The following is an 18,601-nucleotide window of genomic DNA, read 5'->3' as shown; positions in this document are numbered from 1 at the left end:
CTTTCACAATGCCCGGCCATACTTACGACATAGGGTCAACAGAGTATCAAGTCTCAACCTGGAGCACGTGGTGGCTAGCCACTGCTACTACCCAGGGAAACTCGTATCTCAGATAGTGGAAGTGCAACATTCACATTTATCAATGATTCAGCATAAACATGCAATCAATCTCATCCATGGATCAACATCCATCTCAGCCATCCGGCTCACGGTTCATTCCAGAACCAGCCAATATTCATATCATACACAGCCATTCCGGCTCACGGTTCAATCCAGAACCAATCAATATGTATAAACATACACAGCCATTCTGGCTCTCAACAAAACAGCACTTCCACATTCAAAATCATCAAATTCATGAAATCGGCATTTAAGCCATAAATCAATTTCTCAACTCATTTCACTTTGAAATCAAGTTTCAACTCTTTTCAGCCTTGGCTTTAAAGATCTCATTTCTCAAATCATCTCAGGCTCATAAGCCACTTTTACTCAAGGTAAATTCTCCTTTCAAAACAATGCCACTCTCGGCATCCTCTTTCCAAAACTTCCATAATCATGGCAAGTTAAAAGCCTCTTTGAGATATTCAAAATCACCCATCCAACAATGGAATTTTATAACAAAAGTTTCTCGGCAGAGTCCCAAGTCTTTAGGGGAGAATAACATAACTCATTTCTCCAAATTCATTTAAAATCATTAAAACATTGGCTTTCCGACTTGAGTAATAAAATAGGATCTAAGCCAAACCGAGTCACGTAATCATTTACTTCTTTCAAAGCCGTTTCCTTTACCTAGGCAAAACCAGCTTCAACCCCCATGATAAATTCTAAAGCATTTCAACTGTTCAAAATTGTTTTAGTCTTGCAAAAGTTCAGAATTCAAAGAGTACTTAAAACCTTTCTCAAAACATTTAAAAATGAAACTTGTCAATAGACAGTCAGGTCTTTTCAAAATCATTAAAACTCTTTAATTGAAACCCCTAAGTCAAATTCAAAGGTATAAACCCTTTTCACATTCAAATAGCTTTAAAACACAAGTTTCATCTAAATAACTTTCTCCTGAGAGAGATACAATGCCTTTCTTAAGAAGCAAGACTAAATCACAATTCCCTTTTTAATAATTCATTTCAAAAGTATGAATCATCCTTTTCTTGATAATTCAAATAAAATAGTAGAAGTCTTTAACTCATCATTCTCCAAACAACATTTCAATAAAGACTCGGATTTTATAGAAATTTCGGCAGCACCTCCCCTAAAACTTGGACTTTTGCCACCCGTTTCGGGTCCCAACTAAACCGTTTCTCATTCCTTTTCAACAATTCAAAACCAGAAATCAATTCAAAAGCAAGCTAAATCCAACAGTCGCCTCAGTGGCATATCTCAAGGAAACCATTTCAGAAATCAACTCAATATCAACCGATTTAACTCATTTCTAAAGCTTTAAAGAAACGGCTCAATAACAAATCATTTGTCCAAAACCAAGTCAATTAAAGTAAACCAGGCTGATTTCAAAAGTGCGTTCGACTTTTCACATTATCAAGATAATTAACTCAATTCAAATCAATCCTCAACGGATCAAACTCAGATTTCAAATCTTTAAAGAATCAACATCAAAACATTATATTTCACAAGCCGCACAACAATTCAGCCAAACAAGCATCCTTAACCATTCGAGACAATCAAATAACACACAAGGCAGATACAATCACCAAATACCAATTGTCTCATATCAGTATCCATATGTAATAATTCCAATACATAAAACATAGTTTTTGGAAAGCGCCCCTACCTCAAAACGCAATTCCATAATCCAAACGCGTCACAGAATCCTTTCCGCCTTAGCCCGAGATCAACAATCGAAATCCCGACAGCCAAAACCTCAGTTCCAAGCCACTTTCGCAACAGTCTCAACAACTCTAATCGCAACATACAACAACCGAAACTCAATCGTATAGCGATTAATGCCACAACCTCAGCGTATGATAACAGAACAGTAACTAAAGGACTTTCAAATCGAAAACGCTTACCGAACCAAAGGAGGAACGGCTGAACCGACACAGCAGCGGTCTCCGAACCGGCTCGACGGTAGCCCGGCAGCCACCTCAAGCGGCAGCGGCAACAAATTCCAATCACGATGACTGAAACCAACAGGCAGTGACCATAGTAACCTCGGAATTCAAAAAGGACAGAAACCCCAAATAAAACCCTTACCGGCATTGGATCTCGACGGCGGCAGAGGCGTTTTCCGGCGACGGCAGCGGGGTCTCAAGTGGCAGAAACGGCCAGAAGCTCTGGTGTGGCTCCGGCAGCCACAACCACTTCTCTAGCAGCGACACCTGCGGCGGCTTGAACCCCTTTCTGATGGCGACAGCTCCGGCGGAGGCGGCACCGGCGACACAAACGGCGGCTGGACACGGGTGGTTGGACTCCCAGCCCAGCCTAAAATCTCTCTCTTTCTTGCTCTGCTCCTGAACTCTCTCTTTCTGGCTCTGCCATACATGACAGCGGCTGACCCTGTGGCAAGGACGACGGTGGCGCAGAGAGGACGACGGCGGCTTCCAGATATGGCGTCTTCTCCCCTCCGGCCATGGCTCGCATCTCCTCCCTCTCCGGATCGCGATTCACGGCGGTGATAGCAGCGCCGTTGGGAGAAACGGCGGCAACAACAGTGCCGCCCTCCACCCGCGCTCGCACTCTCGGCTCGTGGGTCACCATGGACAGCGACGACGGTGCGGCCTCAGGGAACGGCGACGCTTCTCTTCCGCGGGCCCTTTCTCTCTCTCCGTCGTATCTCTCTTCAGCTGGCGTCGATGAAGACAACGACACGGTGACGGGCTCGGCGGCGACGCTCCTTGCGGTTCCAGCGACGAGGATGACGGCGTCTCTCTCTCTCTCCTCTCTTCCTTCTCCCTGTCGCACGCTATTCCCTCTCTCTTGATTTTGTTTCGTTTCTTCCATGGAAAAAGGGGGAAACCGTGTTTGTGTGCCACGGCTGCTACTGGGTTTTTGGGAGAGGGTTTCAGTGGCGGCTGCTAGGGCTAGAGAGGTTAAGGTGTTGAGTGAAATTAGGGTTAGGGGTAAATTGGTAATTTCACTTAAAATTGGGAATAATATAGTAATTGAAACCCAAATTAAATCCAACACTAATTATATATAGAAAGTACTATTTGCTCACCAATTTCACAAATTATTTTCAATAAAATACCCAAATCTAAAAATTAGAAATAATATAGTTAATTTCTCTATTTTCCAAAATAGCAGTATTAATATTTAAAATATTAATTATTTAATCCAAATCATATAGAAATCCTTATTATTTCACAACTTCTAACTTTATAATTTGAATATAGAAAATAATCCAATAATTATAAAATTGGATAATAATCATAACTTATCTCAAGTTCAATAAATCAAAACTTGCCTTAATTATCCTTAATAAAATAATCTCTGAAATTAAGGCTATAAATAACTATATGATTTGAGACTTGATCATAATAAGACTTTTCAAAGATTCTGGGTCTTACATTCTACCCACCTTATAAAAATTTTCGCCCTCGAAAATTGATACAAAATGAAAGAAATTCCATAACAGTTCACCCTTGAACACATTCAAGGAAGAAGCAAAATATCTCAAAATATAATCATATATACGATTTTCAAATACTTTGATTGTCATAAGCATAAGGATGTAAAGGTAGGAGTGTGATTGCAAAGCAAACGTTACAAGATAGGCTCAATGCAAAAGATAACATGGGTCAATCATATGATAGAAGGGCAAGGTATCAAAGGCTATAAAACAGGATGGAGTTAAAACGACGTGCTTAACCTCCGCACACTAATCTCATATCAACCTCAAAGTTTCAACTTTCCAACTCCATCAAGCACTTTACAAACCCCAAATTCAATCATTAGCCTGACAACCACAAACCCGTTCGCAAGGAACAAAACGCCCACAACTCATACGTTGCACACCTACCGCTTCAACTTCCGTATACACATCACGTCTTAAAGAACTCACGTATCGCGTTACTACGTCTACAACACGCACGTGATATCAAAACACTTCTCGAGTCTGCTCAGAAGGATACCAAATTTAGAACAGAGAGACAATTGTCAAGGACAATACTCATAGATTTGAAAGAATATACCCAATTCCAAATAAACAAGGATGTTCAAGCAAAGAAGTTTGCTAGAAATAAACCAATTGACCACTCCAAAGATAACCCTTGGATCCGAGAAATTCAATAGGACTAATAAGAAGAGAACCAGCGCCTTAGTTCGAAACAAATTCAAGTTAAGTCGAAGAAGTAGGAGGGTTACAGAAAGGAATATCTCAAACCCAAGACAAAGCTCACAGAACTCAAGAGCACGATTACAAATACTTTCGAATATATTGTTCATGAAAGAGTCGAAAACTTGCGAAAAACCACTTTGCAGTCTAGAAGAAAAGTTGAGCAACAAACATTCTTCAAGAGAGTAGCAAAAGTATAAATGTGGCTTTACCTCAATACAATTTCATGTTGAAGTAGATCACGTAGAGTTTTAAAAACAAAATACGCACAAGTTTGGCGAAGAGCTAAAATATTTTCTCAAATATTTTAGAAGGATAGTTAGGTGCACAACGTAACCAAAAGCAGTTCATAAAAACTCGAAAGTGATCAAATGCTTGTTCAAAAATTCCCAAAGTTCATATTCAAACAAGCGTGTATAACATTCATAGCAAGAGTGAAAGAGGAAGTTAAACTCTTTTAAAAAAGAAACTCCGAGACAAAAATTTGCTTACAATTTGGTAAAGGAAATAAGTGGTGCATTACAAACGAACCAATTTCCACTAAACAAGGAAGTTCTCCAAAACCTCATTTAAAATAGCGTATGCCAACTTTAAATTAATTTCGTCAAAATTGGACAATGGTTTTCAGTCTCAATCAAGCAACAGAAAATAAATTCCGTTTAATATCTCTTCAAAGAGAATTCAAAACTTCTTTAAAAGTTCAAAACAAGAATCCAAAAGTATACTTGAAATCACCATTTCAAAAGGATATTCAAGAATATTAGGATATACTTAAAAATAGACAAGCCATAGAAGAAAGGATCTTAAATCAAAGTAGTTCAAACAAGATCCACTAAACATGAAACATCAAACAAGTTTTAAATTGATCCAAAAGAATACAAAAGTCATAGGAAAAGACAACTCAATCATTAGTAACTTCTCAAGGATAAATCTTTGACTAAAAACTCTGGTAGAGGCAATGAGAAGATAAACAATGCACTATTTTGAAACGAATCAAACTGACTCATATAAGAAAGATTCACCAGAGAAAGGACAAACTAAGATCAATGGTAATATTCACAAGATGTAAAAGGTTAGTTAAGAACAGAATCACGTATGACGTTCATAGAGATGAAAAGCTTAAGAAGGAACGATTCCGTTCATAAGAATAAAGCTATGAATCCAACATTTTCAAAAGAACAACAATGGCATAACCCATTAGTATGCTAAATCAAACTCAAATCAAAATGAATTAAGTAAAGTTTGTCAAATGAAACCCAACCGGAACAAAAGCGAAAAATCCTTTCTTTCCGGAATTCTGAAAATACCCAAATACATAATCAAATGAAGATGTACATTGGAGCTATAATAGAATTACTGGAAAGTCAATTTAAAGCAAGTGCAGTTCCATAAGCCAGTAAAAGTACAGGCGAGGTATCAAAAATAAGTGGTTGTTAAACTATGTAAGAAATCTTCAAAATTTCACATATAGATAAGTATACATCTATTCAACAGCAATTTTCATAAAAATCTCAAATTTAGCTGTAATCACTGTCAAATAAGAGAAAAACTGAATCAACAATTTCTCAGAGTGGACTCAAAACCCAGAGTTAAAAGGCACAACACATTAAGACAAGTTCAAAGCTATATTAAGGAACACGTGAATAAAAAAGAACTCAAACAGAGAAAGGTAGATACAACAAGGATTTCAACCAAGCATAGGCACTTAAAATCAAACAAGAATGCATATGAATAGAGAAATAGAGTTGAAAACGCAAGCTACTTTTCAAGAGGATTAACAAACAAGAACTTCAAATTAGGACATGAAGGAGCAGGTCGACTCGAACAGAATTCAAGACACACAACTGAATAGCCTCGAGAAATAGTTTCTAACGTTCCCAAAACTCGCGATTCGCTTTACTCGAAACTCATATATCATCTATGATAACCTATCAGTGCTTCCATATACATAATTTACTAGTATTAAGCTGGCCAAACTTAATACCAAGAATTATGCAATGCAAGACTAACAGCGTTAATCAATAGATCGTCATGTGCATAAAGCTCTAATTCTCGTCATTCGACAAGACCTATTACATGACAAACGCTCAGAGCATGCAACTGAAGCATAGTCAGTCCATTCCTCAGGCTCTACAGGAAGAACTGTTCTGATACCATAATGTAACACCCTAACTACCAAAGCTCACGCTTCCGGCTGCGCTACTCTGATAGCTCGGACATTACGACAACACTTATACTATTTATTACTAAAATATGAGCCTGTTTAAAACTTTAAACCGCAACATCGCTCCCAAAAATACTTTCATCCTATATATATATATATATATATATACAAACATATTTACAAGCATTAACCAATACAATCCCTATCCCTCTCACAGAATATATCAAGATAAAGGCGAGGGTACAATAAATAATCTACATCAATACAGAACATATCAATAACTAAATAAACTCTTCGTGACTTCTGCGCCCATATCCTGAAAGGGAAAAAATGTAGGGGGTGAGAACATCATCCTCGAAATGGTTCTCACTAGAGGGTTTTTGGGAATTACTGTAATAGGATACGTGAAGATAACCGCACCAGTGATTAATAACCGTCTTATGCCTCTTTTAAAAAACAACAGTTTCCAATAAAAGTAAAGTCGGAAATCTTTTCGGAAAGAAGAACCGTTCAATTCTCAAAAAATCAAAAGCCTTTCAAAATGGTTTATCTATGCGGAACCAAAATAGCCTTTCATAATTTTATTCCAAACCAGAAACACAAAACCGAAATCAACCATCAGTTCATCTCATTCCAACCACGGCCCTAGGCCCAAACAATCCAACCAACAACCAATCACCACAATCCAACAGAGTCCCAGATGCAAACACAAATAGGAAGATGCAGGCACAAACAAACAGTTATTGCAAGTAGGACAATTAGCAATTAATCACAAAGGTAAGCCAAGTACAATATGCACACCCAAGCAATGTCACATAGATGCATATGATGAATGCCTGTCCCTAGTGGCTGATGATATCATCTGTCGGTTATAGAGCCAACCCGACAAGTCCTGGTAGCTAACTATTGGACTGTCCCTCTGTCGCGCATCCCCAACTCGAGTTATACTCATCATAAACTTGATCATAATCATGATCCATATCCATCATCCTCACTGGTGAATATTTACGGGGGCGAGCTCATCCGAGGCTTTCACAGTGCCCGGCCACACTTACGACATAGGGTCAACAGAGTATCAAGTCTCAACCTGGAGCACGTGGTGGCTAGCCACTGCTACTACCCAGGGAAACTCGTATCTCAGATAGTGGAAGTGCAACATTCACATTTATCAATGATTCAGCATAAACATGCAATCAATCTCATCCATGGATCAACATCCATCTCAGCCATCCGGCTCACGGTTCATTCCAGAACCAGCCAATATTCATATCATACACAGCCATTTCGGCTCACGGTTCAATCCAGAACCAATCAATATGTATAAACATACACAGCCATTCCGGCTCTCAACAAAACAGCACTTCCACATTCAAAATCATCAAATTCATGAAATCGGCATTTAAGCCATAAATAATTTTCTCAACTCATTTCACTTTGAAATCAAGTTTCAACTCTTTTCAGCCTTGGCTTTAAAGATCTCATTTCTCAAACCATCTCATGCTCATAAGCCAATTTTACTCAAGGTAAATTCTCCTTTCAAAACAATGCCACTCTCGGCATCCTCTTTCCAAAACTTCCATAATCATGGCAAGTTAAAAGCCTCTTTGAGATATTCAAAATCACCCATCCAACAATGGAATTTTATAACAAAAGTTTCTCGGCAGAGTCCCAAGTCTTTAGGGGAGAATAACATAACTCATTTCTCCAAATTCATTTAAAATCATTAAAACATTGGCTTTCCGACTTGAGTAATAAAATAGGATCTAAGCCAAACCGAGTCACGTAATCATTTACTTCTTTCAAAGCCGTTTCCTTTACCTAGGCAAAACCAGCTTCAACCCCCATGATAAATTCTAAAGCATTTCAACTGTTCAAAATTGTTTTAGTCTTGCAAAAGTTCAGAATTCAAAGAGTACTTAAAACCTTTCTCAAAACATTTAAAAATGAAACTTGTCAATAGACAGTCAGGTCTTTTCAAAATCATTAAAACTCTTTAATTGAAACCCCCAAGTCAAATTCAAAGGTATAAACCCTTTTCACATTCAAATAGATTTAAAACACAAGTTTCATCTAAATAACTTTCTCTTGAGAGAGATACAATGCCTTTCTTAAGAAGCAAGACTAAATCACAATTCCCTCTTTAATAATTCATTTCAAAAGTATGAATCATCCTTTTTTTGATAATTCAAATAAAATAGTAGAAGTCTTTAACTCATCATTCTCCAAACAACATTTCAATAAAGATTCGGATTTTATAGAAATTTCGGCAGCACCTCCCCTAAAACTTGGACTTTTGCCACCCGTTTCGGGTTCCAACTAAACCGTTTCTCATTCCTTTTAAACAGTTCAAAACCAGAAATCAATTCAAAAGCAAGCTAAATCTAACAGTCGCCTCAGTGGCATATCTCAGGGAAACCATTTCAGAAATCAACTCAATATCAACCGATTTAACTCATTTCTAAAGCTTTAAAGAAACGGCTCAATAACAAATCATTTGTCCAAAACCAAGTCAATTAAAGTAAACCAGGCTGATTTCAAAAGTGTGTTCGACTTTTCACATTATCAAGATAATTAACTCAATTCAAATCAATCCTCAACGAATCAAACTCAGATTTCAAATCTTTAAAGAATCAACATCAAAACATTATATTTCACAAGCCGCACAACAATTCAGCCAAACAAGCATCCTTAACCATTCGAGACCATCAAATAACACACAAGGCAGATACAATCACCAAATACCAATTGTCTCATATCAGTATCCATATGTAATAATTCCAATACATAAAACATAGTTTTTGGAAAGCGCCCCTACCTCAAAACACAATTCCATAATCCAAACGCGTCACAGAATCCTTTCCGCCTCAGCCCGAGATCAACAATCGAAATCCCGGCAGCCAAAACTTCGGTTCCAAGCCACTTTCGCAACAGTCTCAACAACTCAAATCGCAACATACAACAACCGAAACTCAATCGTATAGTGATTAATGCCACAACCTCAGCGTATGATAACAAAACAGTAAATAAAGGACTTTCAAATCGAAAACGCTTACCGAACCGAAGGAGGAACGGCTGAACCGACACAGCAGCGGTCTCCGAACCGGCTCGGCGGTAGTCCGACAGCCACCTCAAGCGGCAGCGACGACAAATTCCAATCACGATGACTGAAACCAACAGGCAGTGACCATAGTAACCTCGGAATTCAAAAAGGACAGAAACCCCAAATAAAACCCTTACCGGCATTGGATCTCGACGGCGGCAGAGGCATTTTCCGTCGACGGCAGCGGGGTCTCAAGTGGCAGAAACGGCCAGAAGCTCCGGTGTGGCTCCGGCAGCCACAACCACTTCTCCGGCAGCGACACCTGCGGCGGCCTGAACCCCTTTCTGATGGTGATAGCTCCGGCGGAGGCGGCACCGGCGACACAAACGGCAGCTGGACACGATGGTTGGACTCCCAGCCCAGCCTAAAATCTCTCTCTTTCTTGCTCTGCTCCTGAACTCTCTCTTTCTGGCTCTGCCATACATGACAGCGGCTGACCCTGTGGCAAGGACGACGGTGGCGCAGAGAGGACGACGGCGGCTTCCAGATATGGCGTCTTCTCCCCTCCGGCCATGGCTCGCATCTCCTCCCTCTCCGGATCGCGATTCACGGCGGTGATAGCAGCGCCGTTGGGAGAAACGGCGGCAACAACAGTGCCGCCCTCCACCCGCGCTCGCACTCTCGGCTCGTAGGTCACCATGGACAGCGACGACGGTGCGGCCTCAGGGAACGGCGACGCTTCTCTTCCGCGGGCCCTTTCTCTCTCTCCATCGCATCTCTCTTCAGCTGGCGTCGCTGAAGACAACGACACGGTGACGGGCTCGGCGGCGACGCTCCTTGCGGTTCCGGCGACGAGGATGACGGCGTCTCTCTCTCTCTCCTCTCTTCCTTCTCCCTGTCGCACGCTATTCCCTTTCTCTTGATTTTGTTTCGTTTCTTCCATGGGAAAAGGGAAAAACCGTGTTTGTGTGCCACGGCTGCTACTGGGTTTTTGGGAGAGGGTTTCAGTGGCGGCTGCTAGGGCTAGAGAGGTTAAGGTGTTGAGTGAAATTAGGGTTAGGGGTAAATTGGTAATTTCACTTAAAATTGGGAATAATATAGTAATTGAAACCTAAATTAAATCCAACACTAATTATATATAGAAAATACTATTTGCTCACCAATTTCACAAATTATTTTCAATAAAATACCCAAATCTAAAAATTAGAAATAATATAGTTAATTTCTCTATTTTCCAAAATAGCAGTATTAATATTTAAAATATTAATTATTTAATCCAAATCATATAGAAATCCTTATTATTTCACAACTACCAACTTTATAATTTGAATATAGAAAATAATCCAATAATTATAAAATTGGATAATAATCATAACTTATCTCAAGTTCAATAAATCAAAACTTGCCTTAATTATCCTTAATAAAATAATCTCTGAAATTAAGGCTATAAATAACTATATGATTTGAGACTTGATCATAATAAGACTTTTCAAAGATTTGGTCTTACAATTAGTCGCTAAAAGTAATTTTTTTAATAGTACTGTCTTATCAAATCAATACAAATAATTAATTTAATTTTTATTAAACTCGTTATTTAAAAGAATTATTTAAATATATAAATCTGATTTGTTGATTATATTGATTTTTTTTTACACTGTTAAGACATTAAATCAAACTCTTCAAAATAACAATTTTTTTAATAAACATATACAATAATGAAGGATATTTTAGAATAAAAAAATATATATCAAATCTCTCTAAATTAAAATAGACATATACCTGAACAGCAAGGATGCCATGCTTCTTGTTTGGAGCAAACTTGCCTTCAATGGATTCATCAGGGTTATACAGGTTAAGACTGTGGAGATCAACATCAGCCTCAGCCTCAATAAAAAAAATCAACCCCTCGGTTATTGCAAAGAATCTGATCAGGTTCACCCATGGAGTTTTGCACCACCTCACCAGCAAATACATAATAGGAAACCAAAGCCTCAGATCGACAATGCATTCTTAAGGAACCCCACCATTGATCCAAAGCTCATTGTTGTTGTGTTGTTACTATTATCATAGCAAAAGAAAACACCAACATCAAGTGGTGGAAGAAGAAGGTCAAGGTTTGAGAGTGGTAGCCAATGGTCTTGCATGGGAAGCATGGCTGCTACCACTTTCTCTTTTGTTACTTTTACTTTGAATCCTTCTTCCTTGTTTCCAATACCCATTATTTTATGTGAATTGGATAGCAAGATAGGGAATGGTAAAAAACTCAACACTAACAAGCCAACTTTGTATTGGTTTGTGTATTTATTGTTGATTAATGATTAACAAATTAGCAAGATTGCTTGGGTTATATATAGATAGTAGTAGTGGATATAGATACATATATAAATAAGATAAATTAATTAATATTTTAATATTATATTATTTGATATTTAATTTTTGTCTAATTTATTTTTATAATAAATTTTAATTATTTAAAAATAATTTATTTTATATTTTTAAATTAAATATTAATTTTTAATTTTTTTAATGTTAAATACTATTTTTTAAGCACTATAATAATTACGTATAATATAAGATTCGTATATATGCATGCATGTGGAGTACGTACAGTGATGAGAAGCTTCTCTAATTACTGTTTTATTCTTTGTACTGACTATTCATTACAGCTTAATATTTATCATAATTATTATTATATTATCATATCACCTAAACAAACGTTCAATACTTATATAGAAAGGTATACTATAACTCGGTCAATTATATTCCAATGCCTATACCTCTAAATAAATAAAATAAAATTTTCTTTGAAGTTCTAAAATTTTATTTTTCTTTTTCTATTATTGTTATTACAGTTACAAATTACATAAGAAGATAATATTAGTTTCTAAAATTGAATATAATTAAATCCTTACAATTTTATAGTATATTAATATGACATCAGATTCAATATTAATGCTGTGTTATATTAAATATTATAAATTTCACATTTTAAAAATTTAATGTATTATTTCGTCAATAATAAATATAAAGCTAACTTCGGAGAATTGGGAACATACATATGGAATAAGGCCACCATTCAAATAAAGATCCCAAAAATAACTTTATGGTAAAGACATCTACGTAGAAAACCTAAACCATACATTCTAAAACCACACTTTTTACTTAAAACCATAATTTTTCACAAAGAAAACGGCACCTAATGGAAAAAAGTAAATTAGAAGATTTAAGAGAAGAAATAATTAAATTATCAAAATTAATAGATCAAAAACTAATGATTTTAACTAATGTTAACTGTAATGACACTGAATTCTTAAAATCAATACAAAATGATTTTTCTCAAAATCTTTATTTTACTATAAGTTTTATTTAAGGACTCCAAAAACCTGAAAAAACTTATATTTCACACGGAATTTCTAAAAAATGTTACCATGGAAATGATTACCCACATCTTTATCATACTTTTAACCCACAATTAAATTCTATAGTAGATATACTTGAAGAAATATTAGTATCCATAAAATTTCAAAGAAATAAGGAAAAAGAGAATCCTAAAGAAGAAAAATTTCAAAATATAATCAACATAACAGAATTAAAAGTAAAACCACCATTGAAATTATGAATATTGAAAAAAAATTAGAAGAAGTTACAATACTTTTTAAACAATTAAAAATGGCTCAAGAAAATAATATTATGGAACAGGGATTTCAAATAGAAGAAGAATTAGTAAATTCTGAAAATATAGAAAATATAGAAAATGAAGAACACATCCTAGATTATTCAAGTGACGAAGAACCAGCAATTCCAATACAAGTAAAAAATGAAGCTGGAACATCTAAGGATAATCAATTTAAATGGGGAAACAGGTTTTGATAATTATGCTTTTAAAAAAGGGTTTATAAATAAAGATTCAAAATATACAAAAATACCATCAAAATACGTTCCTAAAATCCAGGAAATGGAAGGAGAAAGAATGCTCGATTTAGACTGTAAAAAGAATGAAAAAGAAATTTTCGAGAACTGGTTGAATTCCTTCTTATTAGAAGCCTTTACTAATCCAAAACTTAGTGAATTGTCTGGAAGAGATATTTGGAATTACATAGGGTTTCATACTAAAGGAACTGTAAGAGATTATATGACATCAATAGAAAACCAAATAATAGAAGAATTAGCAACAAAAACAACAGCTTATGATAAGATATTACATATAATGATGATTCTATATAAAGAATTTTTTGGAAAAAATATTATAGATCATAGACAAGAAGTCTATAATAAAGAATATCAAGAAGCAAAAAACCATTTAGCTAATATTCAAATATATGATTTATGTAATGTGGAGTCTTATATGTGTGAATATAGAATACATTATTATAAATTAAAAGAAGAAGATAAAGACCATTATCTTAGTATGTATATAACAAAACTTCCATATCCTGCTAATGAATTTATAATGGGAAGATTTATAAGAGAAATAAATAGAGGGACAATTGAAAATAATTTTGGTGGAGCAACCTCTGCAATAAGAGAGGAAATAAAAGAACGTTGTATGCAAGAAGTGACTCAAAAAAGATTTGCAAATATAATTAGAATTTGCTGTCAGGATAATAAAGAGATACCCCAAAAATATGGTCTTAATAAAAATTTTCAAAGAAAAAGAAAATATCAATTTAGAAAAAGAAAATACTATCCAAACTGGAGAAAAAAGAGGTATTTTAGAAAAAAAAATAACAATAAAAACAAAAGACAAAAAAATGACTATTGCCCAAATAAAAAAGAAAATTGTAAGTGTTGGTATTGTCAAGAAGAAGGACACTATACAAATGAATGTCCAAAAAAGAAGGATAAAAAGGATCTTACCAAACAAATAGAAATTGCTAAGTCTTGTTTCATGGAACCATTAGAAGAATCTGATGATAACTTAGACTATATTTTTTAATATGTCTCAGAAATAGACTCAGAGACTGAGTAATAATGCCACATTTATTACTATAAAAATAACAGAAAAGTTTATAAATGCTTTCATAGATACTGGAGCAACACAATGCTTTTCTAGTACAAATATAAAACTTGATTGGAAAAAATTAAAGAAACCATTAAGAGTTAGAATAGCTGACAAATCAATACATAAAATTGACCAAAAAGCAGAGATGGCTAAAATATTTATTCAAAATTATAGGTTCATTGTTCCATCTATATATATGTTAGATTCTGGAATGGATTTTATCATAGGAAATAACTTTTTAAAGCTATATCATCCATTCATTCCAGAATTAACATATATAGTTTTAAAAGCTCCACATGATTCTTCAATAAATCAAAAATCAAAACGTATAAAAATACCAACTACTACTATAGATAAGATCTTAAAATTTAAAATATTTTCTATATTAGAAACATGTTATTTAAATTTATACTTTCAGATAAATATTCCAAAAAATAATCTTGAAATAAAGATAGAAGAACTTTTGGATGAAATTTGTGCTGAAAATCCTTTAGATATTAAAAATACAAATAAAAAATTAGTAAGCATTAAATTAAAAGATCCTACAAAAGAGATAAATGTTCCAAATAAAATTCCTTATTCCGTAAGAGATAGAGAAGAGTTCTCATTAGAATGTAAAGATCTTTTGGAAAAAGGAATTATAAGATTAAGTAAAAGTCCTCATGCGGCTCCAGCCTTTTATGTCGAAAACAATAATGAAATTAAAAGGGAAAAACGAAGGATGGTAATTAATTATAAGAAGATGAATGAAGCAACTATTGGTGATGCTCATAAACTTTCGAGAAAAGATTCTATTTTAGAAAAAATCAAAGGAGCAACTTGGTTTTCATCTCTTGATGCAAAATCAGGATATTGGCAACTTCGTCTAGACGAAGAAACAAAGAAATTAACTGCTTTTACTTGCCCAACAAAAGAATCAACAAGTGTGTTGCTCTATGAATGGAATGTATTACCATTCGGATTAAAACAAGCCCTAGGTATTTATCAAAGATTTATGGAAGAAAATCTAAAAGAGTTAAATGAATTTATTTTAGTTTACATTAATGATATATTAATTTTTACAAAACAGGATAGAGAAGATCATCTTCAAAAATTATTAATAGTTTTAGAAAGATACATTAAGAAGAGAATGGAGTTCGTCTACAACGCATTAGATCAAGAAATTCAAAAATATGAGCAAGAGCTCAAAAAATGCAAACATTGTCAGCAAATAAGAACACAGATCCAATCTCTCAAGAAGGCCATTCAAGCAATGAAATCAACACAACAACCGAAACCATCAGAGTTCAGCCAGCTAAGCATGGTGGACAAGTCAGGTGAAGAAAAAATTTCAGAAAATATAATAATTGCTGAAATTATTAAAAAATTCACCCAGGATAAAAAATATTATGTAATTTATAATGGCCCCATGAAAGGAGTATATGATGCCTGGGAAAAAGCAGCACCATTCACACATCAATCAAGGATAATTCATAAAGGAGGATTTTTAACACTGGAAGAGGCAAAAAAATCCTTCAGGAAATATGAAACTCTTCATCCAGAGCAAACCCTAAAAAGAGCAGATAAAGCTCCAATTCAAACCCAGAGAACAGGAATAATAAGAAACATTCCTACAAGGGCTGAAATCAAGGAAAAGAAAAGGGTCTGTAGATCAAATCTCAGAGAAACCCTTAATATAGTCCTGAATTGGACTGAAGAAAAAAGGGCAATTTTGGGATATTATCCTATTGTCAAAGAACGGCTAACAAAGCTGGTTATCTTTCCAGATGCTTCCCCATCTGACACTTATCAGTTCTTCCAGTATGGATTAATTGATACAATTTTAATTTTTAAAGATCTAAAAATTATTAGTGAGTTTCCTGCAGGATTTGTTGATGCAGTAAAGAGATTTAAAAATATGATTGACAATGTAAATCCAAGGGATGTATCCCTAAAATTTACAAACAGTCAACCTATTTTTAATGAAGAAGAAGAATGCTTGGTTCCAGCACACCAAGTAATATTCATGTCCGTCTTCTCAGGAAATTTTCAACCAATTGATCAAATTCAAGATCTAACAATTTATAGTCATGAAGGAAGACTAGCCAGCACATTAGCAAGGGTCTTTGAAAGAACTCAAAAAATAACAAAGGAATCTCACACAAGGATTAATTATAAAAGTAGAAATACTTTGCTCGTGTCCAGCAAAAGAAATGAAATTGAAGAAAGAGAGATGAGACTCTTGGTAGAATTTGAATCAGCATTCTACAACTTATCTGGACTTTTAGAAAAACTCCCTGAAGGGATAAAGAGGAATCTCTGCTATTTGATAAAAGATAGAGAAGACCACAAGTGCCAGCTATGTGCCTCAGAAATATCTGAAGAAAGCAATAATGAAACGGAATCAACCCACATGGTAAAAGAAGAGGACAATACATCTGAAGCCCACATGATAAAAGAAGAGGACAGTGCATCTGAAGCATCCCTCAACATTATTGCATAATGACGTAAGCGCTTAGGTCATAAAGCACCAATAATGTAGCTGGTGCAAGATAACAAACAATGACGTAAGCAATGACGTCATAAGAAGGGTAAGGATGGAAATTGTCCATCAGACCCAACTATTATAAATAGGTTGCTTAGGCAATTGAAGAAGGCATCAGAAAACAGAAAGCAGAAGGCTAAGAGTACTCATATGCAAGGAAGAGCAAGGAGGAAGCTGCCAAGGCGATTCTGTAGTCTGACAAAGAATTCCCTTAGGGAAAAAATAGTTCTAAACTCCCCTCTGGAGTTAGTATCTACAATCTCCCCTCTGGAGATAAAAACACCTTATGTAAAATATACTAAATAAAAGAAGTTTTTCTCCAGAAAGGTACATCTTCATCCTAGTCTTTTAGTTATGAATTATTTAGAAAGTTTAGAATTAACGGAAGAATCTGCTTATTATAGATTAACTGCTTTATTAGATAATGAAAAACAGGCTGTTCTAAAAACAGAATTAAATCTCAAATCAAATGAAAATTTTAATAAACAAAGTCTTTTAAAAGAAGTTTTTAATAGAAAAAATATAATATACTATGGAAAAATTCAACTTGAAGCCCCTATAAAGATAAAATCTGCCAATGGAGAACTTGAAATAGCTTTGATAAATGATGAAGAATTGAGTAAACAGATTGAAAAAATTAAGGATCAACAAAAAAGATCTAAAATTGGATGGATTCATATTAGTACCATACAAGTCTTAATCAAATCTACATATATGAAAGGAATTAATTCACCAATAAGTTTAGCAATCTGTGACAAAAGAATTACTGATGACCCAATAGATCAAATAATTGGAATTGTTCATGGAAATTTGGCAAATGTAAATGTTAAATTTAATGCCCATCTTGGATATGCTATACCTTTATCAACTGAAAATCTTGGAAGATCTATAAGTTTGGCTTATAAATTTCACAGAAAGAATCTAATGGAACAAGATGATGAACCATTTTCAATTACATATGCAATAAATTATGCTTTAACAAATAGCCATCATAGTATAATATTTAAAAATAGAGAAAGAATTTATGTCGATGAATTATTTCAGAAAATTGTAAAAACAGAAATACCAAAATATAAATCTATTGAAAACCCAGTTCTATTATTAAAAAAACCATCAGAAAAATCGGTTTCATCGAATTTTCAAATAAGAGAATCTAAAATCAATAGTCCTTTAAGTTTATCTAAGTTAAAGATTAAAGAAGAAAACTCTGAAATAAAAGAATTAACAAAAAAGGTCGAAAAATTAAATGAAACCCTAAATACTAAATTATGACAATAAATAAAGAAGAAATATATGTAACTTATCAAGATAAGAAACAAGAGCTCTTTGAAAGAGAGAATCGTTTGAATTATTTGCAGTTTTCTGAAATAAATCAAAGAGCATTTGAAGCTCTAAAAATAATCTATAACAAGTTAAAAAGAGAAGTTGAAGAGCTAGAAAAATTAATAGAATCTCTAGAAAATAGTGATGAATCGATGATAGAGTTTGCAGAAATTCTAAAATAAATAATGCTAAACAAAACTATTTTTAGGAATTATTTATGAAGCATAAAAAGATTGAAAAATCAGAAAATAAAATAAAAA

The sequence above is a fragment of the Arachis hypogaea genome, chromosome 20, assembly GCF_003086295.3.
Source record: "Arachis hypogaea cultivar Tifrunner chromosome 20, arahy.Tifrunner.gnm2.J5K5, whole genome shotgun sequence".
NCBI lineage: Eukaryota > Viridiplantae > Streptophyta > Magnoliopsida > Fabales > Fabaceae > Arachis > Arachis hypogaea.
The sequence above is the reverse complement of the archived record's forward strand: the minus strand, read 5'-3'. Positions refer to the sequence as shown.